Here is a 27,500-nt window from a genome sequence, read left to right as displayed (position 1 = left end):
GAACTTTCAATTGAGGAAAAAGTATCGCCACCGTAGATGGCAGGTCCTTTACGCGGGTAATTATCAAACCACTGAGAGAGCTACACGAGCAGAGTTGACATACAAGAGGCAGTGTAAACACCGCATGTGTTGGCAATTACAGTGGTGCGAAAAAATGCTAAGTGTATGCCATAGTCTGTGACAAGTACTAGCTATATGCCAGTACATCAGATGCGTGTCATGCAAACTTATGAGGGACAAAGTCAGAACTTATTGAAAGTTCCAACGTAGGTAAAAGGTTCCTTACGCTGGTCTGCACTGCAAGCGACAGGCAGAGTCATGCGCTACGCATGTACTGCGAGCGATGGCATCATGAGACACAGTCCGAACTTTTTGAAAATTCCAACGTAGGTAAAAGGTTCCTTACGCTGGTCTGCTCTGCTAGCGACAGGCAGAGTCATGCACTACGCATGTACTGCGAGCGACGGCAATATGAGAGATAGACCAGAATTGGGTAAATTGTAAAACACATCGATACCGTCCATCTTCGACTGCGAGAGCGACCGTCGGTAGCAAGTGAACATGTGGAAGATCCGCACAAAGAGGAATGGAAAATGTATCTCACTGTACCTGTGCTTAGGCAGACCGTTACCAGCCCGATTGGGTTGGTTGCTGTCGCACAAAGCAGAATGCCGATCTGCCCGCAGAACAAACAGAGTAACGACCATGTACGTTTAGCTTGTTTGCATTATGATAGGGCATGTTAAATGTAATAGGTGTATCGCTCGGATGGGATATTCGCCTATTTTGAGTTGACATGCGCCGATGCATACACCACACCTTGGCTGATCCACTCGGCCGTAGGGGTGGTGATGATTTTTAGCATTGTAAATGGTGTTAGTAAACTTATTGCATATTTGATAAAAATCTATCTGTGACGGTGTATAAATTCATCACATGTACAATACAATCAATGATACGGTTCACATCGAAACAGCGGGTGGAGGCAGTAATGTTATACGCGGCGAATGGTAGTTCCATTGTGTCAGCTCAGCGGGCATATGGCCAAAACACCTTGGCGAACAAGTGCCGTGTGCCAAGACTATTCGTCGGTGGGTGTCAAATTTTGCTGAACATGGCACAGTGAACGACCGAGCCCATGCCGTTCATCGACGTGCAATACGCTCCAATGAACTGGTTGACGCGGTCAGAGAGAGAGCGTCGCGCAAAATCCAACTGAGTCGTATCGCCGTCGCGCGCAGCAATTTGGGGTCAGTGGTACCACTATGCGGCGCATCTTGAAAGATGATTTGCACTTGTTTCCTTATAAGATGCAAGTAACGCAAAGATTATTGCCAGCGGACTATGCACGTCGTGTGCAATATGACAAAACAGTCGCTCGAGTGATAGCCACTGAACCTGATTTCTGGAAGCAAATATTGATGACCGACGAGGCTCATTTCACATTGTCGGGCGGAGTTAATAAGCAAAATAGGCGTATTTGGGCCACACAGAATACACACCGGATTCATGAGACGCCATTGCATGATCAAAAGGTGACGGTGTGGGCCGGCGTTTGTGCTAAAACCATAATTGGACCATTTTTTTCAAAGAAAATGAGCCAATCGATGGGAAGCGATATCGGTGGATGTTAGCTCATTATGTATGGCCACAAATGCGCGAAAAGGGCCTTGAGGGTTATTGGTTCCAACAAGACGGTGCGCCATGTCACACGACTGCTCAAACAATTGGGGTTTTGCAAAAAAAATCCCAGGGCGTGTGGTGTCGAAGGGACGCGACATTGACTGGCCAACGCGCACAGTGGCACGACTTAGAACAAAAGGTGGACTAAAGTCCAAACTTTTTCGTATCGGTTCATATAGGACGTTTTTATGTAATTTTGGTACGCTGAATTCGTTTTCGATATTAAAACATTTCAAAAATGAACATTTACTATTCATTAGGGTGTCTCAAAAATATATTTTTTCTGAATCGTTCTTAAAATTTGTGTATATTAATTTTCGTGTGCTAAATCGTTTTTGATATTAACATTTGCAAAAAAAAATCATTATACATTAGGGTGGCTCAAAAATAATTATTTTGTTGTAAAGGTTCAAAATTTTTTTTTGAAGACATTCTTGTGCGCTGAATTCCTATGTTGGTTATAGAAAATAGAAATTAACTTTACTGCTTATTAGAGTGGCTCAAAAGTATATATTTTGTCTTTTATAAAGTTTTTTTTCAATTGTAATTTTGAAATTTATTTTCCGTATTGAAACGAATTGATTGACATCTCATTATGGGGCTTTAGAAATGACTATATTATTTTTAAGGATCAAATAAGATGTGATTGTCTAATTTTGGAACGTTTAATTCATTAGTGGGTTACTTGGTATGAAAACTACATTTTTTCATTTTCAAAACAAACATTTTGAGCGTCTTAGTGGAATATTGATTTACATTCACTAATCAACAAGATGGTTAACGATTTTGCTTTCGCAGGTGTGTTTTAAGTTGCTTAGATTGCTTATTTCATACCTTAAATTAAAATAAATCCAAAATCCTTTTTTCGCGTATATGGTTCATTTAAAAATTGTCTTATTTTATTTGGATAATATCGCATACCCTTAAGCTATATCAGTGCTATGCAAACTCGGAAAAAATAGTCTCACCAAATGACTAGAACTCAACTGTGTTCACACAATTTGACAGTTATTGCGTAAGTTAGCAGAAATAGTTCATGAAACATTTTATGAAACATTTCAGATGGTTGAAAATATGTACTGAATTTTAAACATTCTTCTTGGCCTGCCACTTAAAAACCATACTTCCCACTCGGCCCCTTACTCATGATCATTAGTAAAACCCTTGAAGATCATGCTCTAAATGCTATTTGAAAGTTGTGCATAAATTAGTGTCATTATTCTAGTCATAAAGTGAATATTCAAATTAAATATCAGTAATAACCATGCGTCTCCATTCACAGTTTTTTCAAATTTTGACTGCTTATCGCAAGTTTTCGCAAAACTAGCATAGGCTCATTTTAAAGAGAAAATGAAAAGCTTTCGAATGAGTATAGTGTGATCGCGGGCATTCACGGGCGTCGTTGTTGTTATCGCTTTAGAAGTTCGAATTCAATAAAAATTCATGACAAACAGTTATCTAAACACTAACTAAACCAACTAGTGACTTATATTTGGCGATTTTACGATGTAATTTTATCACACGGATAATTTCAGTGAAGTAATGCAATTCATAAAATCAACCATTTCTTTGAAAAACGAGAATAACCGTATACAGTTCCTATAGTCAAATAATGCAGAAAACAGTTGAGTTATGCCCTTCAAAAAGCTGTCAAAAATTCATTTTGCATTCAAATCACCTAAAATCTCGCGAAAATGTCTCTGATGGCTCAGCTGATACGAGAAAAATACTAGTGAGAATATCGCATAACCTTCATATATGGACTTAAGTCCGGGCTCGTCCCACTGTGACGCGGTCTCCAGATTTAACACCACCGACTTCTTTTTATGGGGCTATTTGAAAAGCAAAGTATACGCCAATAATCCTCAGACCCTTCTCGAGCTTAAGGATAACATTCGAACTGAGATACGTGCCATACCTCCAGAGATGCTCGAGAAGGTTATGGACAATGCAGCAAAAAGGGCACATAGTGCGGTGGTTCATGGAGGCGGTCACTTGGTCGACGTGGTGTTTAAACACTAGTATGCAGCATGATTTGTAGAGTGCGAGCGGCCATTTTTTCATTGTTTTACATTTTGAATTTTTTAAAACTAGGGGGTTACATATTTCAATATTATTTTGTTTTATATAATGAAACTAAAATAAACTTTACAGTAACTTATACATATACAAGAGGGGATAATATAATATTTGTAAGATTACGTGGGTGGTCATTTTGTGTGCTCTTTGTATAGTAGTGCACTTTATGATTTTCAGAAGGAAACATTTTACAAGCTTATTAACTAGAAATAACTAGAGGGAGTGGTTCAATTTTATTAAGATTAGGGGGAATTAATTAAGGCTATTTTAAAGTAGTGGTACTGTTGGGCATTTCTTAATGAGATTAAATATTGATCAACTAAAACTAGAAGATAGGGGGCATATAAGTTTTGGGAAGATATTCAAGGGGAGAAGGGGGTGAAGTCATACATCTATGTATCAGAGACTTGGGAGAGATGGTGGACAAGGCTGAAGGGGGGGAGATATAAACTTTCAGTTTCCGGCAACAGAAATCAACGGCCAGGATTACAGATTCGAACGGATGCATCAAGTATTGGGATGCCGACCGGTTTTCCTCGAGTCGGAAGGGGTACCTCCAGACTATTTCGTAGTACGGCTCAAATAAGGACCGGAAACACACCGTGTAGCGTGTGTGATGTTGTACTATAGGTGTTGTTTGGGTCATTCGACAGATGTTTTGTCTCGTCTTGGAGTGATACGACCATCGTTGGGTACGGTAGGCGGAAGAGGGCACTTCTGGGAATGATAGGAGAAAAAATAGGGGCATTTAAATTTGGATATTGATGGTTTTTAGGAACGTGTATATAAGGGACATGTAGAGAATATCGCGGCTTGCTAGTACATCTCGAACAGGGACATTGGGTGATCTTCCTCGGGCCCGAAGCGAATCGAATAGTTGAGATCTGGCAGAACAGTAGTCGGCGCATGCCCAGACAATATGTTCGATCTCGTGATAACCGTTGCCACAAGCGCAGATACCGCTATCCGCGATCCCAATACGCCGGAGATGAGCGTCCAGCGTGTAGTTATTGGACATAAGCCGAGACATCACACGAATGAAATCCCGACCCGCATCCATCCCCCTGAATCAAGGTTTCGTCGATACCTTAGGGATTATCGAATATAGTCACTTTCCCAGTTCATCATTGTTCCATGCAGTTTGCCAAGTTTCGAGGGTTCTCTGATGAGTGATACTGAAAAATTCGCTGAAGCTAATTGGTCTTTCATATATGTCACTTTGTAAAGCGCCCGCCTTAGCTAAAGAGTCCGTTTCTTCATTACCTGGAATGGAGCAATGCGAGGGAACCCAAACTAAGGTAATCTTGTACGATCTTACAGACAAAGCACACAGGCGCTCTCAGATTTTCCCCAGAAAATATGGAATGTGCTTTCTAGGTTTAATTGAACGGAGAGCCTCGATTGAACTGAGGCTATCCGAGACAATAAAGTAATGATCGGTTGGCAAAGTATCAATGATCCTAAGGGTATACTGAATAGCAGCAAGTTCTGCGACGTAAACTGAAGCAGGATCATTGAGTTTGAATGAAGCGGTGAGGTTTTGTTAAATATACCGAAGCCAGTGGAGCCGTCGAGGCTTGACCCGTCGGTGTAAAACATCTTATTACAGTCGACTTTTCGAAATTTACTATGACAGATGCTTGGGATCACTTGCGGACGTATGTTGTAGCGATCACGTGTATCAGATTTTAAAATAGCTTCCTATTCAGTAACTCCAGTGCCCTGCTGTAAAGATAGGTTGTTCACTTCTTCCATCTCCTATGATGAAGAATGAATACCGGTCGGCTAGAACAAATGTTCTGCTTGCGTGCAAGCCAAACGACGTTTCTCTCCATGTCGTTTTCTCTTTGCTAAAGCGCGGACGTTGAACTTACAGCCGATACGAGGTACCGACTTATTTGTCATGTTCTTGTTTCCCCAACTGTTGGACCCGAAGATCACTAAAATTTGGGTGGATGAAATGGTTAGATGCAAATACCAAAGGAGAAACGAGAGGTGGTTCGATCCCGAACAGTTCCAAATGAGTTCGCAATGTAATTTCCGGTTTCAAACTCTCAAAACTCGTTTAATCTGAGGATTTACAGTTTCCCTGTTCAATCATTTCAATTTGTTCAGTGGAAGAAGACAGAGTGTGCTTGTAGTATCGTGATTTCGTTCCGAGGTTTGTCTTAACGACATGAGAGCTCAGTAGATTAGGCTAATTAAAAAAATATCACTTTCATTCTAATAGGGCTAGCGCAGTTAGGAGAAAAGTTGAATGTGCGGAGACTTTGCGGGCAAGTGCGAGAAAAAGAAAAGGTAAAAAAATGTTAATAAATAGGTCTTCAAACGACAAGCTCAGCCGTTTGCCAGCCGTGCGACGGCTTTTAATTGCTGATTTTGCGCCTGGCGAAGCTACTACCGCACCGCCAGCAAAGATCATCCCACCTCCTGCTACCACACTCTGCATCCACGTTTGCTGAGGAATTGCGTCCGTTGCAGTAAAAACTCGCACAAAGAAGCGTCGCCACGTGCGTAATGCGGCATCACTAAACGCCGTCAGCTGGACTCGTAGATCCGTAATATGTGGCTGGTACGCTGTCCGGAGGTCCGACACTACCAGCAGTTACCATCAATCCCTCCTAGGACCTCAACAACATCGTCGGCGCTAGAAAGCGCGAAACCGCCTCGTATTTGGAGCAAGCAGCGCGGCACCAGCAGTCGTCGAAGTTTGATGGTGTGAGTGCGCATCGAAAGCCGCAGCGTGAGATGGTCAGCGAATAAACAGACTGTGAGTAAACGCCTAAATTCCCTGCGCAGGGTAAGCAAAAGCTTGAGCAAAGGCAGATATTATAGCTAGTAAAAAAATTTCCACCCGCACATGCTAGGGCCCTGAACCGATATTAGAAATGTAGGATTAGCAAAATAAGTGTAGTTTTGGAATAAATGTAAAATTAGATTGTGTGTCTCCTAAGCGAATGTTTATGTGATTTGAAGTGATATTTCGATAGTTGTCTCGTTGAAGGGTCTCATGTTTCGCGTTCGTTCCTTTTAGTTTCTTTTTTTGTTGTTTACTCCGGGTAGGACTGCTCGGGAAAACAGTCCCCACTCTGGTTTTAGAAGCTGGCTTATTGTTTGGTTGTTTTTTTGGACTCAGCCAGTGATGAGAACCACGAGTTGGTGCAAATTTTCGGTTAATTAGTTGCGGACTCTTTGCGTATTGTTTGGTGTCGTCCCGTGAGACGGAGTACCCTTCGGCTTCTGCGTCTGCCGTTTCGTTTCCCCCAAACTTTAAATAAAACTAACCCGCCCTGGGGTTGGGTTTCTTGTCGGGCAACCTTGAACGTGACAAGCGGTCCTCATAAGAGGTGGCGCTTAAATCGCTTGTTCAGTGATACGGGAAACGCTATAGCAGACAGATACGTAGGTACGTTTGGCACGCGCTACATTTTGGCGCCCAACGTGGGGCCACGTTTTTGGGAGATGTTAGGAAAGCTAATCTTTTTTGAGTAATTATTCTTCGAATCGGTTCATGGTATTTCTTTCTTTTGAATATAGTAAACTCCATTTAGTGGTTTATTTGTTCTTATATTATACGTAATATAGTTCTTCAATTATTTTTCTTATAGTTCTACCTATTTACGGTACGAAAACCGGTGTGAATTGTGTTGTAGGTTTGTTTTCGTGTTCATCAATTGGTTTTTTTTTAATAAATTATTGCGGTCATTCAATATGACGAACCCATTTCCCCACGCTGACCACCTGACTAACGAGGAAGTGTACTACGAATTAGTTATTCGGGGTAAGGCAGAGGAGACGAAATGCGACCCGGAGGTCAAATATAGATTGCTTCGTAATTTGTTTCACGAAGATGTACGGGAGAATCGTGACTATCCGTCCCCGTACACTATAGATCAGGAATACGACTACATTATGGGAAGGGTTGAAACTTTGAGTAGGAAGTTGGATAGTGGCCCTGATGAACGGGTCATTTCTCGTCTGAAGCATTATCTTCTCAGGGTTATGAGATGTCAGACTTCCGATCTGCCATCCAAACAAATGCGGAGGGAGCTTGCAAACCATATACGTAGCATTTTGAACAGGTCTAGTGGGCGGAAAGGGCCCGACGAAAAACAAAGTAGAGCGTTGGCAGCAGATGCTCGGAGAGAATCATTGGGTAAGGAGGGGGTTGAAGAAGATGAGGCTGGGGCGGTTGGAGGTCAAAGTATAGATGATTCGGTTGAGGAGAATAACGATATAGGTAGTCCAGTGTCCATCCAAGGGCAGGCACTGGAGGGAGGGGTAAGTGATCAGAGCAAGGTATTGTTGGACCGAATCGCCCAGCTCGAGAGAGAGCTGTTAAAATCTCGTCTAGCAGATCGACCCAGAGCTAGTAATATACTGGCTGGAAACGGCACAAATGGCGGAACATTCGATTGGCGTTCTTCTGGGAACGGGAATGCTCGTAGGAATGCGACGAGCCAGTTGGAAGTTAACCGCCAAAATTTCCACAGAGAAGGGAGGGCTGGAGAGATAACCATGCGATCGGATTATCCGCAGGAACCCCGTTACGATGAGCGGTCTCGCAACAAAGGCTACAACTTGAGGGATCAATATCAAGGGGACCGACGTAGAAGCAGCCAACCGTTGACGATAACAAACGATTATTCCAGACTTTATTTCGGGAGGAGCTATTATGAGCGAGATGAAGCACAACGACGAAATAATTTGCCAGATTCTCCGAGGGGGTACGAGGGAGAAAGAATCCGACCGAGTCAGGGTTTTCGCAATTCGGGTAACTTCTGGGAACGTAGTTCCGGTCTTAGCTCCGACGACGAAGAGGGCCCTGATGTATTTCATCGCCAATTTCGGCAGCGTAGGCACCGACGAATCAGCGATGCGGAGATTCAGAACGCAGATCGTCGCATGGAAAAGTGGCACTTGACCTTCAGCGGGGATGCCCGTCAACGCTCGCTGGAAGATTTTTTGCATAAAATCCGCCGACTAGCCACGATGGATCGAATCGCAGATGATGTATTGCTGCAAAGAGTCCACACGATCCTTAGAGAGGAAGCTTACGACTGGTATCTATGTTATTCGGACGAGTTCCTCAATTGGGAGGACTTCGAAGAAAAAATACGATATATGTACGGCAACCCTAATAAAGATCAAGGAAATCGGCAGAGGATTTACGAGCGCAAGCAACTTCGCCAGGAGACGTTCCTTCCTTTCAAAATGGAAATCGAACGACTAAATAAGTTGTTAACTAGGCCGTTGGACCAAGAAAGACTGTTCGAAGTGATATGGGACAACATGCGTCCCCATTACCGGTCCAAGCTGGCCTGCCGAACCGTGAGGGACCTTCGGAAGTTGGAGTACTATGCCTACCGCATCGATGCTCATGATCCAGCGTACCGCCATGCTCGGGACGGACCATCTCGACCGGCGAATGTTCATCGAATCGAAGTCGAAGAAAAGGTTGAGGATTTGTATTCTTCTTATTCGGAGCCGGAAGAGCTTAACGCCCTCGATAGGAAGTACGACAGGGATCGGAAAAGGCAACAACCCGTATCGCAACAATCCAACCAGATACCGGAGAGTGGAGTAGATAGACCAGTTCCGCTTTGTTGGAATTGTCGGAAAACTGGACATGTCTGGAGGCATTGCAGAGAAGAGAAACGAATCTTCTGTTACTTGTGCGGAACACCAGGGAAGACAACCGCAACGTGCGAGAGTCACCCCCGTCCTCGTCAGACGGACACTAATAGAGTGCCAGGAAACTAGATCAGGAATGCAAGAGAGGGAACGATGACATTCCTACCGATACAAATGTTCCCAGTTTCGCGTTTGAAGATCCTTTTCAGAAGGTTTGTGAGGTAAGAGTACAGACAGAAAGTTGTCCGCACGTCACCGTGCAGATTTTCGACAACAACTACGACGCCCTTTTAGATTCCGGGGCAAGCGTTAGCGTCACCAATATTCCGGACATTGCGGAACGAAATGGTTTAGCCTTGCAACCGAGTCCGCTGAAAATCGTAACTGCGGACAAGACTGTACACGAGAGCCTAGGTTACGTTCAGCTGCCAATTAGGTTTCGGGGAGTGACGAAAATTCTTCCGACGTTGGTAGTTCCTCAAGTGTCGCGGGCTTTGATCCTTGGATATGACTTTTGGAAGAGATTTGGAATTCAACCGATGGTCTTAGGGGAGAATGGTTTCGAACAAGTCAATATCGCTGAATCTACTGGTCAACTAAGCCCTGAGATGGATACATTACAGGTGTCGATATTACCGATCGCCACACTTCCGGCACTGAAGCAAATCGAACCAGGCGAAACTCTAGATATTCCAGCTTTGGAGTTACCAGAGGCATCCAAGACGACCCCCGAGACGGTCGAAACCGAGCACGAATTGACAACGGAGGAACGTAAACAACTAGCTGAGGTAATTAGATTGTTTCCATGTACAACTGAAAATCGACTGGGAAGGACCACGCTATTGCAGCACGAAATCGTTTTACGTGAGGAGGCCAAACCTACGCGCACGCCATTGTATCGCTGTTCTTCGGCTGTGACGGCCGAGATGGAGGCTGAACTTGAGAGGTATAAACGGATGGACGCTATAGAAGAGTGTACTAGCGAGTGGGCCAGCGCTCTAGTTCCCGTTCGGAAAGCAAACGGAAAGCTTAGAGTATGTCTCGACTCGCGACGTATCAATGCCTGGACCAAAAAAGATTCCTATCCAATGCGGAATATGGGAGGGATTTTCCATCGTCTGGGAAAGGCCAAGTACTACTCCGTTGTAGATCTGAAGGATGCGTATTTCCAAATTCCGTTGAAAATGGAATGCCGGGATTATACCGCCTTCAGAACGCCCCAGGGTTTATTCCGATTTAAGGTCTGCCCATTTGCCCTCACGAATGCGCCGTTTACTATGTGTAGGTTTATGGATCGCGTGATTGGGTTCGATCTCGAACCCAATGTCTTCGTCTACCTGGATGACATTGTTATTGCCACAGAGACATTAGCAGAGCATATGCGGTTACTGCGGATTGTAGCGGATCGATTATCTAAAGCGAACCTCACCATCTCCCTGGATAAAAGCCGCTTTTGCAGAAAGCAGGTGACCTACCTGAGATACCTACTTACGGAGGAAGGCGTGTCGATCGATAATAGCCGGATCTCGCCGATCCTCGACTACGCACGGCCCCGAAATGTAAAGGACATTCGTCGGCAGTTAGGACTTGCCGGCTTTTATCAACGATTCATCCGGGACTATAGCCAAATTGTCACACCGATATCGGATTTGCTTAGGAAATCCAGGGTCCAATTCCAGTGGACAGAAGCGGCCGAAGCAGCATTTGGGGAGTTGAGGGCCGCATTAGTATCTGCGCCTATACTAGGAAATCCCAACTTTGCACTGCCATTTTCTATCGAGTCAGACGCTTCTGACAATGCGGTTGGAGCAGCCCTAGTCCAACAACAGGACGGCGAACAGAAGGTCATAGCTTATTTTAGCAAAAAGCTGATCAGTACCCAGCGAAAGTATGCCAGCGTTGAGAAAAAGTGTTTGGGAGTGTTGCTGGCCATAGAGCATTTTCGGCACTACGTAGAGGGGACGCGGTTTAAGGTAGTCACAGATGCCCGCAGCTTACTGTGGCTCTTTACCATTGGCGTGGAGTCCGGTAATGCGAAGCTATTGCGATGGGCTCTTAAAATCCAGTCATATAACATCGAGCTGGAATATCGGAAAGGGAGGAGAAATATCCTGGCTGACTGTCTGTCGCGGTCGATAGAAACAGTCTCCGTTCAGGTGAAGGACGGCGATCACCGAGAACTTATGACTAGAATCGGGAAGGAACCAGCAAAGTTTCCTGACTTTCGCATGGTGGGAGGCCAAATCCTTAAGCTCGTGAAAGCTGATGGGAAAGTAGAGGATGCCCGTTTTCAATGGAAACATTACCCTCCGAAGTCAGAACGAGCTGATATTGTACGCACCACCCACGAGAGGGCGCACCTCGGACCGGAGAAAACGTTGGCCAGCATAAGGGAGCGATATTATTGGCCGCTGATGAGTAGCGAGGTGAAACGGTTCTGTCAGCGCTGCTGACCTGTCAAATGAGCAAAGCGACGAACCAGAACACGACCCCTCCGATGGCCGTACAGAAAAAAATGGCCCAATATCCTTGGCAGTTTCTCGCGATGGACTATGTAGGTCCACTCCCAGCATCGGGGAAGGGCAGGAGCACCTGCTTGCTGGTGGTTACGGACCTTTTCAGCAAGTTTGTTATCGTTCAGCCCTTTCGACAAGCAACAGCAGAATCTTTAGTTAGCTTCGTAGAGAATTCACTGTTTCTGCTGTTTGGCGTTCCGGAAGTAATCCTATCCGACAATGGAACGCAGTTTGTTTCCCAGTCCTTCCAAAATCTTTTGACCAGGTATCACGTCACCCACTGGAGAACGCCAAACTATCATCCGCAGATTAATGATACCGAAAGGGTAAACCGAGTAATCACGACCGCCATTCGTGCCTGCATTCGGAAGGATCACCGAGAATGGACGAACAATCTGCAGCAGATAGCCGACGCGGTTCGAAATTCTGTCCATGATGCCACTCGTCACACCCCATACTTTGTCATGTTTGGAAGGAACCGAATTTCCGATGGTCGGGAATATCGCCAGCTTAGAGATTCTCCCACCAGTAACGATGGACTGCTGGGAAATGAGGAACAAAAGAAGCTGTTAGCAGACGTCCGGAAAAACCTCCAGACCGCCTATGAGAAGCATTCGTCCTACTACAACCTTCGGTCGAATGCCTATTGCGCCACCTACTCTGTGGGAGAGCGGGTCCTTAAGAAGAACACGGAGCAATCGGACAAGGGGAAAGGTTTTTGTGCTAAGCTAGCACCGAAATATGTGCCTGCAATAGTTAGAAGGGTAGTGGGAGCGCATTGCTACGACCTCGAGGATTTAGGTGGGAGGCGACTGGGGATATTCCATTGTAAATTTCTGAAAAAGCTCGCCCCACCAAATACCTCTCCCTCTCCCAATTAAAAGAAACAAATTCGAGCTATGTATCTCTCATTTCTTGAGTAGAGACAATTGCACCATGATGCGAAAGCTCTAGTAGCGGAAAATACTGTTCAACCGATTGTAAGGCTACGCACTGTTCTTGGAACAGCTGCCGCCCCCACAATAACTTGTATTTACTGGGGGCTCTTTGAGACCTTACAAATCTGGTTGGAAAGTTAATTTGAATTCGGGAAATAAGAAGCGTTTCTCCCGTAGTAGTTGCTAGTGCATGTATAGCCATCCCCTTGACCAGAAGTCAGAGAGAGTTCATGGCGCAAGCTAGAACAATGATCTCCATAACCAGAAACTCCGAGCCAATGTGGCGTTGACGAGGAGTACCAGTAATGGGAAACCTAGCGAGAGTCCAAGATCAGGGATTCTTGGACGATGACCGCACAATAAGACTCGGATGTCCTTCACCTGCAAGGTCGATGAAGAGCAAACCAAAGTCAATCGAGCTGGCCATATCAATTACTAAGGAGGAAAGTTTCTTAATTTTCAAAGAATTTCCTGAGGGAAACTTCATTCGAACAGGTGGGCGTACCTGCCGAGAGAGAAGTCATGGACCTTTCCTCAGGACCAGAACGATAGAAGAAGACGAATAGGGTGTTGTGCTGATCACAATCACCCACCCTCCCCCAAAATATATTTTTTTTTGAAAAATTTTCCCTTTCGGATGAAATGATGTTAGTTTTTTTGCAACTACATCGAGTCTTAAAGTTATGTTAATACCTAACCTTAACATTTATTAAAGAAATTGCCTGCTACTTACAACTACAAGGGTTAGTTGTTTTTTTTTGTATATAGTTAGTTATTTATTGATGCATCGTTTAGTTATTTCCGTGCATGGTAATCTTATTTATTTATTTAAATTTTTTTTGTTTATTAAATGTTAAATTATTTATTTATGCATGTAGGTAATATTTATTGATTTCCTAAATAGTATTTATGTGTTATTTATTTAGATGTTTATTTATTTATTTGTGATTTATTATTTTCATGTTATTTATTTGTTTCTTTATGTTATTGAGGAACATTTGGGGGTGTATATCGATGACACCGTATAACGTCACCTCCTTCATTCACAACTGGTCCGGGGCCAGTCCGGTTGCTCCTAAAAAACATTCCAACATTAGAATCTGTTCAAAACACTCACCTTCAATCGGAATCCAGCTTCCCTTCTTGAATTCCGCTGGTTTCTTCAAAACCAGTTGCATCGTAGGAGTATTGCTGTGGGTGGGTACATCGTCGACACCCGTCCATCCTCGAGAGCAGCTACCTAGAAAATATAAATAAACTTGATGTTAGCTTACCATTTTCCGTCGTCCACCGTTTGTCGGGTGGCAGTGGCCAATAATTTGTTAATTTACCTATAAAAGAAACACGAACACGAAATCTAAACCTGCACCACCTCGTTCCACTATTTACTTTTTTTGTTTTTACGTTTCTCATCGTGACCGTGTTGGTGGTTCATTGTGTGCGTGCTATGAGCGAAATTTTTGGGAGCTTTTATAGGGTTGCCAACTTTTTACCTACACTTTCGTTATGTTTTGTGTGGCCGAAATATTTCGGCGTGAGAAACATAATGTAAAGTGGGAGTAGGGTAATGTTTATGTTATTTTAGTGTGCGTGTGTGTATTCATATGGTCGGACAAGTTCCGGCGTTGCATACGCAGCTGAAATAATTGATTAAGTTTTTGGGAAATATTATGGCAGATTTCTCACTGGCCGATGCATTTCGGCGTTAGAGTTACTGCTAGGGGTACGGATATGGGGTTAATGCGTTTTGTCTTTCGGAGATTTGTGACCAAGAGATATATTGGGGTTTTCTCGGAAGACAAAACTGTGCGGTAAATTAGATGGAAGGATACCTTTCCATTGAATTGGAGTAGTCCTGTAGTCTAATGAGCCTGTTCTTGTTGTTAATCGATTCATTATGAATTACTTGCGTTTTGTCCAATTGAGAGTGTTGACCAATAAGTATATTGGGGTTCTCTCAAAAGGCGAAACAGTGCGGTGATTTCAATGTAGGGATACCTTTCCATTAGATTGGAGTAGTCCCGAAGTTGAATGAACCTGTGTGTGTTATTGAGATTTAGTGGTTGTGTTGTATGGGGATAAGCTTGATCTAGAATTGAGAAATTTTAGATGCAATGCTATTATGGGAATGTCTATGTGATTGAGTGTTTGATGTTTGAACCGCCAACAAGGAAACGAATGGAATATCAAACTCATTCAGTAAATTTGTACCACCGAAACCGAATATTTTGTAAATATTTGTATATAGTAATCTTAAGTTGCTATAAGGTGATTGCTTGTAATGTGTAAGTCTTCAATTTTTTTTTCTTGTTCTTCTGTACAGGTTACCGTTACGAAAATTTGGTTTTACTCCTTCAACCAAATTTTCGTAAAATGAGCTGGGGTGTTATGTAGCGATCACGTGTATCAGATTTTAAAATAGCTTCCTATTCAGTAACTCCCGTGCCCTGCTGTAAAGATAGGTTGTTCACTTCTTCCATCTCCTATGATGAAGAATGAATACCGGGCGGCTAGAACAAATGTTCTGCTTGCGTGCAAGCCAAACGACGTTTCTCTCCATGTCGTTTTCTCTTTGCTGTAGCGCGGACGTTGAACTTACAGGCGATACGAGGTACCGACTTATTTGTCATGTTCTTGTTTCCCCAACTGTTGGACCCGAAGATCACTAAAATTTGGGTGGATGAAATGGTTAGATGCAAATACCAAAGGAGAAACGAGAGGTGGTTCGATCCCGAACAGTTCCAAATGAGTTCGCAATGTAATTTCCGGTTTCAAACCCTCAAAACTCGTTTAATCTGAGGATTCACAGTTTCCCTGTTTAATCATTTCAATTTGTTCAGTGGAAGAAGACAGAGTGTGCTTGTAGTATCGTGATTTCGTTCCGAGGTTTGTCTTAACGACATGAGAGCTCAGTAGATTAGGCTAATTAAAAAAATATCACTTTCATTCTAATAGGGCTAGCGCAGTTAGGAGAAAAGTTGAATGTGCGGAGACTTTGCGGGCAAGTGCGAGAAAAAGAAAAGGTAAAAAAAGGTTAATAAATAGGTCTTCAAACGACAAGCTCAAACCGTCTGCCAGCCGTGCGACGGCTTTTAATTGCAGATTTTGCGCCTGGCGAAGCTACTACCGCACCGCCAGCAAAGATCATCCCACCTCCTGCTACCACACTCTGCATCCACGTTTGCTGAGGAATTGCGTCCGTTGCAGTAAAAACTCGCACAAAGAAGCGTCGCCACGTGCGTAATGCGGCATCACTAAACGCCGTCAGCCGGACTCGTAGATCCGTAATTTGTTGCTGGTACGCTGTCCGGAGGTCCGACACTACTAGCAGTTACCATCAATCCCTCCTAGGACCTCAACAACATCGTCGGCGCTAGAAAGCGCGAAACCGCCGCGTCAGTACCGAACGGCCCTCGTCGTATTTGGAGCAAGCAGCGCGGCACCAGCAGTCGTCGAAGCTTGATGGTGTGAGTGCGCATCGAAAGCCGCAGCGTGAGATGGTCAGCGAATAGACAGACTGTGAGTAAACGCCTAAATTCCCTGCGCAGGGTAAGCAAAAGCTTGAGCAAAGGCAGATATTATAGCTAGTAAAAAAATTTCCACCCGCACATGCTGGGGCCCTGAACCGATATTAGAAATGTAGGATTAGCAAAATAAGTGTAGTTTTGGAATAAATGTAAAATTAGATTGTGTGTCTCCTAAGCGAATGTTTATGTGATTTGAAGTGATATTTCGATAGTTGTCTCGTTGAAGGGCCTCATGTTTCGCGTTCGTTCCTTTTAGTTTCTTTTGACATTGAAAATGTCTTACTGCACTATCTGGGGCAGGGTGTCATTCCAAAATCTAAAATCAAACGATGTCACGTTTTTGCGTCACTATTTTGAACGCTAATAACTTTCTTATTTATGAACGGATTTCCGTCTGGTTATCACCAAACAATTCGGAATTAACTGAAATTATGTTTTATTGCTATAGTGTTTTTGTATTTCAATAGCACGCTATTGAAAAACAAGCAAAAATGAACAGATCTCGAAAACGTGAAAAATCCCATACATCAGTCAAACTATCCCCGGCAGCGCCGTCGATAGGGAGCAGCTTAGTGATTCAAACGAGCACGAAAGGTTATAAATAAATGTGCCGCGTGACTGTTTGAATCAGTTGTTGCTGTTTTGCCAGACAAGTAACATCGTGCCTATAGCGACTCGTACGACATATTGGAGCGCCCAGCACACTACGCTTCTATGAATGACGTCATCCTCGACTATTTAAAGAATTTCATTCCTTGAGCGACTTCATTCTCCCTTCGAACGTCGGGCCGTAAAGAACAGCAGTAGCAGTCATGCATGTTGACAATGCGCTGCGATGAGTGCTGCATTTGATCACTGCTACCGCTGGGGGTGATCCGATGTGAATAGCGCGCGGCTGGAAGAGTTGGCAAACCTTAGTTAAAGCTGAATAATTGTTCCATTCTGCATGTTATTATTGTTAAATTAAAAGTCCTTTTAAAGGCTATAACAATAAAGAACAAATTGGAATATTTCCAATCATTGACAGCGATAATCCAATTGCGCAGTTTATATTCGTTATTTGTAGCTTGCGCGTATATCGACAATCTGAAATTTGCAACAATCTGTCATTTGTTCCAATTAAATTTAAGCTACCTTATGTACATTTCCAGGCTGAAATTGGTGAAAACCTGTGATTTATTAAATATAATCTTTCGGAAACAATCCAAAATTCTGCAATGTTTGAGAAAATTGGAGGATGTGGCAACACTGCTAACTAGCAAAAGCCGTACTAAAAAGAATCCGCAAATATTTTTTTTGTTATTCTGCATGAAGGCAGTCCTTCTATCAACAATGCGAAAGTGATAAAAGCCGATCTCACGTTTCAAACTATCAGTATTTCAAATTATCTGCTGTAGGGGAAGGTTGTTTGTTTCTTTCCAATTTTAATTATTTATCCGATGTAAGTAGCGCGCGGCTGGAACAGACGGCAAACCGTAGTTGCGGCTGACTGATTGTTCCATTTCGCATGTTATTTTTATAAATTAAAAGCCCTTTTCAGGGCTATAACCAACAAAGATGAACAAATTTGAAAAATTCATGACAATGACTGCGATAACCTAATTTCGCCGTTTATATTCGTTACGTTTTGCTTGCACGTACATTGACAACCTGAAATTTACAACAATCAGTGATTTGTTTAATATTATCCTTCCGAAACAATACAAAAATGTACAGTTATTTAAAAGTATATTGCCATGCTGAAATTGGCGAAAACCAAACCAAATCCAAAGGTCTGCAATATTATAGAAATTGGAGGATGTGAAAAATCCGCAAATATTTTTTCGTTATTCTGCATGAAGGAAGTCCTTCCATCATCAGTGCGAAAGTGATAAAAGCCGATGTCACGTTTCAAGCTATCAGTATTTCATATTAGATGCTGAAGAGAAAGGTTGTTTCTTTTCATTTCGAAATATTTATCTGATGTAAGTAGCGTGCGATTAGAAAAGGTGGCAAACCTTTTTTGCAGCTGACTAATTGTTCCATTCTGCATGTTATTTTTGTTAAACCAAATGCCCTTAGTTTAGTACTTTTCATTCCATAGCACGCGTGTTTGTGCATCCCACAAATAGTCCTTTTCAGGATTCCATCAATGGACCCCACATATAGAACATTTCAGAGTTAATGTTAATTAAACCGCCGAATATATAAAGATGCATATGTTAAACTTTCTTCGTTTACGAATAATTTGATTTATGACCAGTTATTTTTCTATCGTGCTTGCAAACATTTATTTGATAGCAGGTATTTAAAGATAGATGTAAGGTTTTGTTTGTGAGCATCATTAATTTATGTTCACATTTCGGGGATTTGAATAAAACTGTTTTAAAACTTGAATTTGTCAAACTACAGATTATCAATTTTAAATTAAAAATTCAACAATTATCTCTAATAAAGAAAAGCATGCCTGTGTGTAGTTCTGAAACAGTCGATGACATCAAGATTTTAATTTGGCCACGGATAATATTGCTTGCTCATAAAACTGGCTGCATTTTCAATGTCATCGTGGTCGTGTCTTGTACACAACCCTTAAATTTTTTTTTGTTGTTTACTCCGGGTAGGACTGCTCGGGAAAACAGTCCCCACTCTGGTTTTAGAAGCTGGCTTATTGTTTGGTTGTTTTTTTGGACTCTGCCAGTGATGAGAACCACGAGTTGGTGCAAATTTTCGGTTAATTAGTTGCGGACTCTTTGCGTATTGTTTGGTGTCCTCCCGCGAGACGGAGTACCCTTCGGCTTCTGCGTCTGCCGTTTCGTTTCACCCAAACTTTAAATAAAACTAACCCGCCCTGGGGTTGGGTTTCTTGTCGGGCAACCTTGAACGTGACAAGCGGTCCTCATAAGAGGTGGCGCTTAAATCGCTTGTTCAGTGATCCGGGAAACGCTATAGCAGACAGATACGTAGGTACGTTTGGCACGCGCTACAATGTGATCCGGGATTCCACGTTTCTCGTCTTTCATGGATGTGTCAAAGAATACAGTTGAATAAGAAGCATGAAGGAGATTGACACGGTTGGGATAATATGAAGAAGGATTGATATTTTGTCATGTAATCGAAGTACAAGGACATGAATCGGGTTTGAGAATTGAGCTGGACAAGCCTTTCGAAATTTGCAATTACTCGGGTTCAAGATATCGCATCGAATGAGCAATCGATATGAGAGGTCCCAAAATCGATTTTTCAGCGGAAGAACGCCCGCCAGCACTTCTAGACTCATCGTATGTGTCGAGTGCATGCAACCCAAAGCAATACGCAAACAACAATATTGGATTCGCTCTAGTTTGATGAAATGTATGTTCGCAACGGAGCGGAAACAGAAACTCCCGTACTCCATCACCGACAATATCGTTATTTGGTACAGCCTGATCAGGTCTCTTGGGTGGGCACCTCACCATGTTCCAGTTATTGTACGGAGAAAGTTGATCCTTTGTTGGAACTTCTGTTTCAAATACCTAATGTGACATCCCCAGGTTCCTTTAGAGTCGAACTAGATCCCGAGATATTTGAAAGTTGAAACCTGAGCAATAGTTTGTAGTTGCGCTGGTTCACGCTTCCTTGAAAATACGTATATATATATATATATATATATATATATATATATATATATATATATATATATATATATATATATATATATATATATATATATATATATATATATATATATATATATATATATATATATATATATATATATATATATATATATATATATATATATATATATATATATATATATATATATATATATATATATATATATATATATATATATATATATATATACGTATTTTCAAGGAAGCGTGAACCAGCGCAACTACAAACTATTGCTCAGGTTTCAACTTTCAAATATCTCGGGATCTAGTTCGACTCTAAAGGAACCTGGGGATGTCACATTAGGTATTTGAAACAGAAGTTCCAACAAAGGATCAACTTTCTCCGTACAATAACTGGAACATGGTAAGGTGCCCACCCAAGATACCTGATCAGGCTGTACCAAATAACGATATTGTCGGTGATGGAGTACGGGAGTTTCTGTTTCCGCTCCGTTGCGAACATACTTTTCATCAAACTAGAGCGAATCCAATATTGTTGTTTGCGTATTGCTTTGGGTTGCATGCTCTCGACACATACGATGAGTCTAGAAGTGCTGGCGGGCGTTCTTTTGCTGAAAAATCGATTTTGGGACCTCTCATATCGATTGCTCATCCGATGCGATATCTTGAACCCGAGTAATTGCAAATTTCGAAAGGCTTGTCCAGCTCAATTCTCAAACCCGATTCATGTCCTTGTACTTCGATTACATGACAAAATATCAATCCTTCTTCATATTATCCCAACCGTGTCAATCTCCTTCATGCTTCTGATTCAACTGTATTCTTTGACACATCCATGAAAGACGAGAAACGTGGAATCCCGGATCACATACGTCCGCAAGTGATCCCAAGCATCTGTCATAGTAAATTTCGAAAAGTCGACTGTAATAAGATGTTTTACACCGACGGGTCAAGCCTCGACGGCTCCACTGGCTTCGGTATATTTAATCAAAACCTCACCGCTTCAATCAAACTCAATGATCCTGCTTCAGTTTACGTCGCAGAACTTGCTGCTATTCAGTATACCCTTAGGATCATTGATACTTTGCCAACCGATCATTACTTTATTGTCTCGGATAGCCTCAGTTCAATCGAGGCTCTCCGTTCAATTAAACCTAGAAAGCACATTCCATATTTTCTGGGGAAAATCTGAGAGCGCCTGTGTGCTTTGTCTGTAAGATCGTACAAGATTACCTTAGTTTGGGTTCCCTCGCATTGCTCCATTCCAGGTAATGAAGAAGCGGACTCTTTAGCTAAGGCGGGCGCTTTACAAAGTGACATATATGAAAGACCAATTAGCTTCAGCGAATTTTTCAGTATCACTCATCAGAGAACCCTCGAAAGTTGGCAACCTGCATGGAACAATGGTGAACTGGGAAGGTGACTATATTCGATAATCCCTAAGGTATCGACGAAACCTTGGTTCAGGGGGATGGATGTGGATCGGGATTTCATTCGTGTGATGTCTCGGCTTATGTCCAATAACTACACGCTGGACGCTCATCTCCGGCGTATTGGGATCGCGGATAGCGGTATCTGCGCTTGTGGCAACGGTTATCACGAGATCGAACATATTGTCTGGGCATGCGCCGACTACTGTTCTGCCAGATCTCAACTATTCGATTCGCTTCGGGCCCGAGGAAGATCACCCAATGTCCCTGTTCGAGATGTACTAGCAAGCCGCGATATTCTCTACATGTCCCTTATATACACGTTCCTAAAAACCATCAATATCCAAATTTAAATGCCCCTATTTTTTCTCCTATCATTCCCAGAAGTGCCCTCTTCCGCCTACCGTACCCAACGATGGTCGTATCACTCCAAGACGAGACAAAACATCTGTCGAATGACCCAAACAACACCTATAGTACAACATCACACACGCTACACGGTGTGTTTCCGGTCCTTATTTGAGCCGTACTACGAAATAGTCTGGAGGTACCCCTTCCGACTCGAGGAAAACCGGTCGGCATCCCAATACTTGATGCATCCGTTCGAATCTGTAATCCTGGCCGTTGATTTCTGATGCCGGAAACTGAAAGTTTATATCTCCCCCCCTTCAGCCTTGTCCACCATCTCTCCCAAGTCTCTGATACATAGATGTATGACTTCACCCCCTTCTCCCCTTGAATATCTTCCCAAAACTTATATGCCCCCCTATCTTCTAGTTTTAGTTGATCAATATTTAATCTCATTAAGAAATGCCCAACAGTACCACTACTTTAAAATAGCCTTAATTAATTCCCCCTAATCTTAATAAAATTGAACCACTCCCTCTAGTTATTTCTAGTTAATAAGCTTGTAAAATGTTTCCTTCTGAAAATCATAAAGTGCACTACTATACAAAGAGCACACAAAATGACCACCCACGTAATCTTACGAATATTATATTATCCCCTCTTGTATATGTATAAGTTACTGTAAAGTTTTTTTTAGTTTCATTATATAAAACAAAATAATATTGAAATATGTAACCCCCTAGTTTTTAAAAATTCAAAATGTAAAACAATGAAAAAATGGCCGCTCGCACTCTGCAAATCATGCTGCATACTAGTGTTTAAACACCACGTCGACCAAGTGACCGCCTCCATGAACCACCGCACTATGTGCCCTTTTTGCTGCATTGTCCATAACCTTCTCGAGCGTCTCTGGAGGTATGGCACGTATCTCAGTTCGAATGTTATCCTTAAGCTCGAGAAGGGTCTGAGGATTATACGAATTTATACCGACGAATAGTCTTGGCACACGGCACTTGTTCGCCAAGGTGTTTTTGACCATATGCCCGCTGAGCTGACACAATGGAACTACCATTCGCCGCGTATAACATTACTACCTCCGCCCGCTGTTTCGATGTGAACCGTATCATTGATTGTATTGTACATGTGATGAATTTATACACCGTCACAGATAGATTTTTATCAAATATGCAATAAGTTTACTAACACCATTTACAATGCTAAAAATCATCACCACCCCTACGGCCGAGTGGATCAGCCAAGGTGTGGTGTATGCATCGGCGCATGTCAACTCAAAATAGGCGAATATCCCATCCGAGCGATACACCTATTACATTTAACATGCCCTATCATCATGCAAACAAGCTAAACGTACATGGTCGTTACTCTGTTTGTTCTGCGGGCAGATCGGCATTCTGCTTTGTGCGGCAGCAACCAACCCAATCGGGCTGGTAACGGTCTGCCTAAGCACAGGTACAGTGAGATACATTTTCCATTCCTCTTTGTGCGGATCTTCCACATGTTCACTTGCTACCGACGGTCGCTCTCGCAGTCGAAGATGGACGGTATCGATGTGTTTTACAATTTACCCAATTCTGGTCTATCTCTCATATTGCCGTCGCTCGCAGTACATGCGTAGTGCATGACTCTGCCTGTCGCTAGCAGAGCAGACCAGCGTAAGGAACCTTTTACCTACGTTGGAATTTTCAAAAAGTTCGGACTGTGTCTCATGATGCCATCGCTCGCAGTACATGCATAGCGCATGACTCTGCCTGTCGCTTGCAGTGCAGACCAGCGTAAGGAACCTTTTACCTACTTGGAATTTTCAATAAGTTCTGACTTTGTCCCTCATAAGTTTGCATGACACGCATCTGATGTACTGGCATATAGCTAGTACTTGTCACAGACTATGGCATACACTTAGCATTTTTTCGCACCACTGTAATTGCCAACACATGCGGTGTTTACACTGCCTCTTGTATGTCAACTCTGCTCGTGTAGCTCTCTCAGTGGTTTAATAATTACCCGCGTAAAGGACCTGCCATCTATGGTGGCGATACCTTTTCCTCAATTGAAAGTTCAATCACTCTCTTATATGCCTACACTCAGCGTATTATATGACTACACCTGGATGGCTTGGTTTCCTTATTGTGCATACTTTAAGGCGTCCAGTGCGACAAAAAAAAATGAAAGGATTGTGTACAGGACACGACCACGGTGACATTAAAAATGTAGCTTTTTTCAAGAGCGTGCAAATGTATTTTATCTATCACACATATCGACTCAAGCTCTTGCTCACTCGCCTGTTTTTTATGTTACAATTTGCTATATACCCTACCCATTAAAACATAATTTATTGAAGGTCTTTTAACGGTAATCTATTAATTAATCAAGTATCTCACTAGGTGATTGGCATTATTTGGCTGATCCATCTAGTAAAAATAGGCTGGTCTGTCCAGAAAATATATTTAAAAGAAAAGTTCCATATTTAGAACTGTGATGAGGAAGCCCACGCCCACCAACGGAAATATACAGATTCTTCATGAAATATGAAATTTCATTTTCCATTTAAATTTTCAATAATGTATTAATAAACTTAAGTAAACAATCTTAAGGTTAAGTATTTCTTGATCGATTAGCGGTGGAAAAAATGAAATTATTTGATAAATTACATTGTTATGCAACGTTCGCACTACCAGTTAAAACGGGTTTTATGCTATCTTGGTGACATTTTCTCTTGTTGCTAATTATTCAAACGTGTTTTAACTCTGTAGTGTAAACATTGTATTATTAAACCAATTCTGCAGCGTTTTATGTTATATAGGTGTTTTATGTGGTAATAGGACTGACATAATTATATCTTCAGTACAGCGGTTTGTTTAGTAATTTAAAACAGATTTATTTTACAATTTAAATTGGTATACCCAACCGTTCTATTTGTTGTATACTTTAAAACGCAATTAGAACTGTGTTTTAAATACATAGGGCAGGACAGATACTCTGACTGGATAAACTGGGAAAACAATTTTAAGTCCAGTAACGATTAAGACATGGCTTGAATTTGAATCGAAAAAGAACACCCGCCTAAACTACTGCTGGGACGGTAAGTTCTGTTTTAAAATTTTCCGTTGTGTGCAGTACGAAACAAAAGTGTTTGAAATTAGAAAACAAAAAGTTCTGCTGGGAATGTGATTGTTTCCGATGCAATTACACTCAGGTTTTTTTACGCAGGGGATGCAGGCCGTGTAAATGAAAACCGCCTAAATTTTAAAAAAAAACGCGTAAGTGAAAACCGCGTAAATTTCAAAATTCGCGTAAAAAATACCGCGTAATAAAACATGAGTGTACTCTCCTATATAAAATACTACGCTGCTGAACAGTGCAATAACTACAGAAGCACGTTGTCAGATGCCTTACTTATAAAAAACATATAACCGAAATATGAAACATATGAAAACCAATAGGCTCTTTACCCTAGGCAGCTACAAAGCGCCGTAAACATGGATTAACAAGTTACAACGCACACGAATAAATATATTTTATTCAAACGCAACACTCTTAAGCAGCACACACCGTATTGAATTAAATCCAAACCACCCCACCCACCCACTTTGCAAATCATTCTGTGACACCTTGCTGGTACCCGAAAAATCCGCACACGGCCACCGCTGCCGAAAATGCATAGCGTCTACCGCTTATTGTGGTGCCCAGACGCTGCAGCCATGATCTTACCCGTTCGATATAAGAACAAAAACTGATTCAAATGTGTACGCGTCACCTCTATTTATAAACTAACCGTATATGGTTTAGTCACTTAGGTGCGAGTGTGTGCAAATGCCAACGTTGCCGAAAATCGATAGCGCTTATTGCATCGCCCGGAGACGATGTTGCTCGTATGAGATAAGAGCAACAACTGATTTAAACGGACATGCGTCGCTTCTATTTATGACTTTTCGTCTTTCATTGAGTCACTAAGCTGCCCTCTTTTGACGGCTGTGTCTGAGAAATCTGCCTCACGAATGGTAATTTTTCCGTTTTTCGTGAACTTATTAATTTTACCAATTTCCAAAAGTCTACTTTTATTGGTGAGATATTAAATTATTACCAATATTTAAGTTAGGTGTTTCTGAATCGGTTGGTGCATGAATGATTAAAATCCATCTAGTAATATCGGAGTTATAAGCGTGAAAACCTTACATAGTTTCGTTACATGGGAGATAGTTTAGATTTTAGAATGACACCTAGCCCCAGATAGTGGAGTAAGACATTTTTAATGTCAAAACAAATTTCATGCATGCACGGCCATACTAGGCCATTTTTTTTTTTACAATGGAGAAGACCTTTATGTCCTAGCCCAGTACACGTGCTATTGGTAGGGTCCAATCTACCACACGGGGTGCACTGGGGGCGTGTCGGACTCGAATGGTGACCAGCCATTAATAACGACTAAACTCCATTGGGCTCCGCCATCATTCCTCCCAGGAACTACCTCTCGGTATTACTTCTGGGGGTAAGAGGACCATTTTTTTTTACAATGGAGAAGACCTTTATGTCCTAGCCCAGTACACGTGCTATTGGTAGGGTCCAATCTACCACACGGGGTGCACTGGGGGCGTGTCGGACTCGAATGGTGACCAGCTATTAATAACGACTAAACTCCATTGGGCTCCGCCATCATTCTTCCCAGGAACTACCTCTCGGTATTACTTCTGGGGGTAAGAGGACCATTTTTTTTTTTTTACAGTGGAGAAGACCTTTATGTCCTAGCCCAGTACACGTGCTAACGGTAGGGTCCAATCTACCACACTGGGTGCACTGGGGGCGTGTCGGACTCGAATGGTGACCAGCCATTAATACCGACTAAACTCCATTGGGCTCCGCCATCATTCCTCCCAGGAACTACCTCTCGGTATTACTTCTGGGGGGATGGCTGTACTAAATGTACTCTTTCACTCTCACTCACGCGATCATACATCCTGTATGAGGCTTACTTGGGTGCTCTCTCAATCACACTTTGATTCACTTTCAAACACTCCCACATGAGGCTGACTTTTGTGCTCACCTTTTACGTTCCATGCGAGGCTGACTTGTGTGCTCACCTTACTCATTCCTTGCTAGGCTTACTTTTGTGCTCGCCCTACCCATCCATGTGAGGCTGACTTGGGTGCTCACCCTATCACCTGATTCACTCTCAATCGTGCCACTCTATTGTACCTTTGTCACTCCCTCTGGCATCCCATGTGGGACATTTTTCTTAGGCCCCACTTCTGACATACCATGCGAGGCTGACTTTTGTGCTCACCTTTTTCATTCCTTGCTAGGCTGACTTTTGTGCTAGCCTCTACCAACCTGTGAGGCTGACTTTTATGCTCACCATTAACATGCAGTGTGAGACTGACTTGGATGCTCACCCTTTCACTCCTCTGCCACGCCATGAGGCATCGATAGCTTAGTTCCAACATACTACGCTACGACCCTCCCGTCTTGGCAGTCCACTTATACGCCTATACACTCACTCTTCTGTCTTGCTTCGGGGTGGCTGGGTTTACCCCTTACGTGGTTGCCATTCGCTGCGCCAAACCTGCCTCGGCATGAACAGACCATTCACTCCCTTTTTTTTGCGCTTGGCCTTTTTTGCTCCAACTAACCAATCACTAGTTAGCCGTGCCCGTCTGTTGCTCGGTTCTCCATCCGGCCCTGGAGCTTTGTTCATTGCTAGGGATTTAGCCACTGCGAGTAGTTCTTCGTTCGT

The 27,500-nt window shown here is 42.6% G+C and overlaps 1 protein-coding gene across 9 annotated transcripts in view; it reads right to left on the bottom strand.

The window, feature by feature from the left end:
• Positions 1 to 27,500, bottom strand: part of LOC131678338 (putative uncharacterized protein DDB_G0282133) — a 2,723,618-nt gene that overhangs the window by 2,536,777 nt on the left and 159,341 nt on the right. The gene's annotated exons all lie outside the window — the stretch shown is intronic.

The sequence above is a fragment of the Topomyia yanbarensis genome, chromosome 2, assembly GCF_030247195.1.
Source record: "Topomyia yanbarensis strain Yona2022 chromosome 2, ASM3024719v1, whole genome shotgun sequence".
NCBI classification, from domain to species: domain Eukaryota; kingdom Metazoa; phylum Arthropoda; class Insecta; order Diptera; family Culicidae; genus Topomyia; species Topomyia yanbarensis.
The sequence above is the reverse complement of the archived record's forward strand: the minus strand, read 5'-3'. Positions and strand labels throughout refer to the sequence as shown.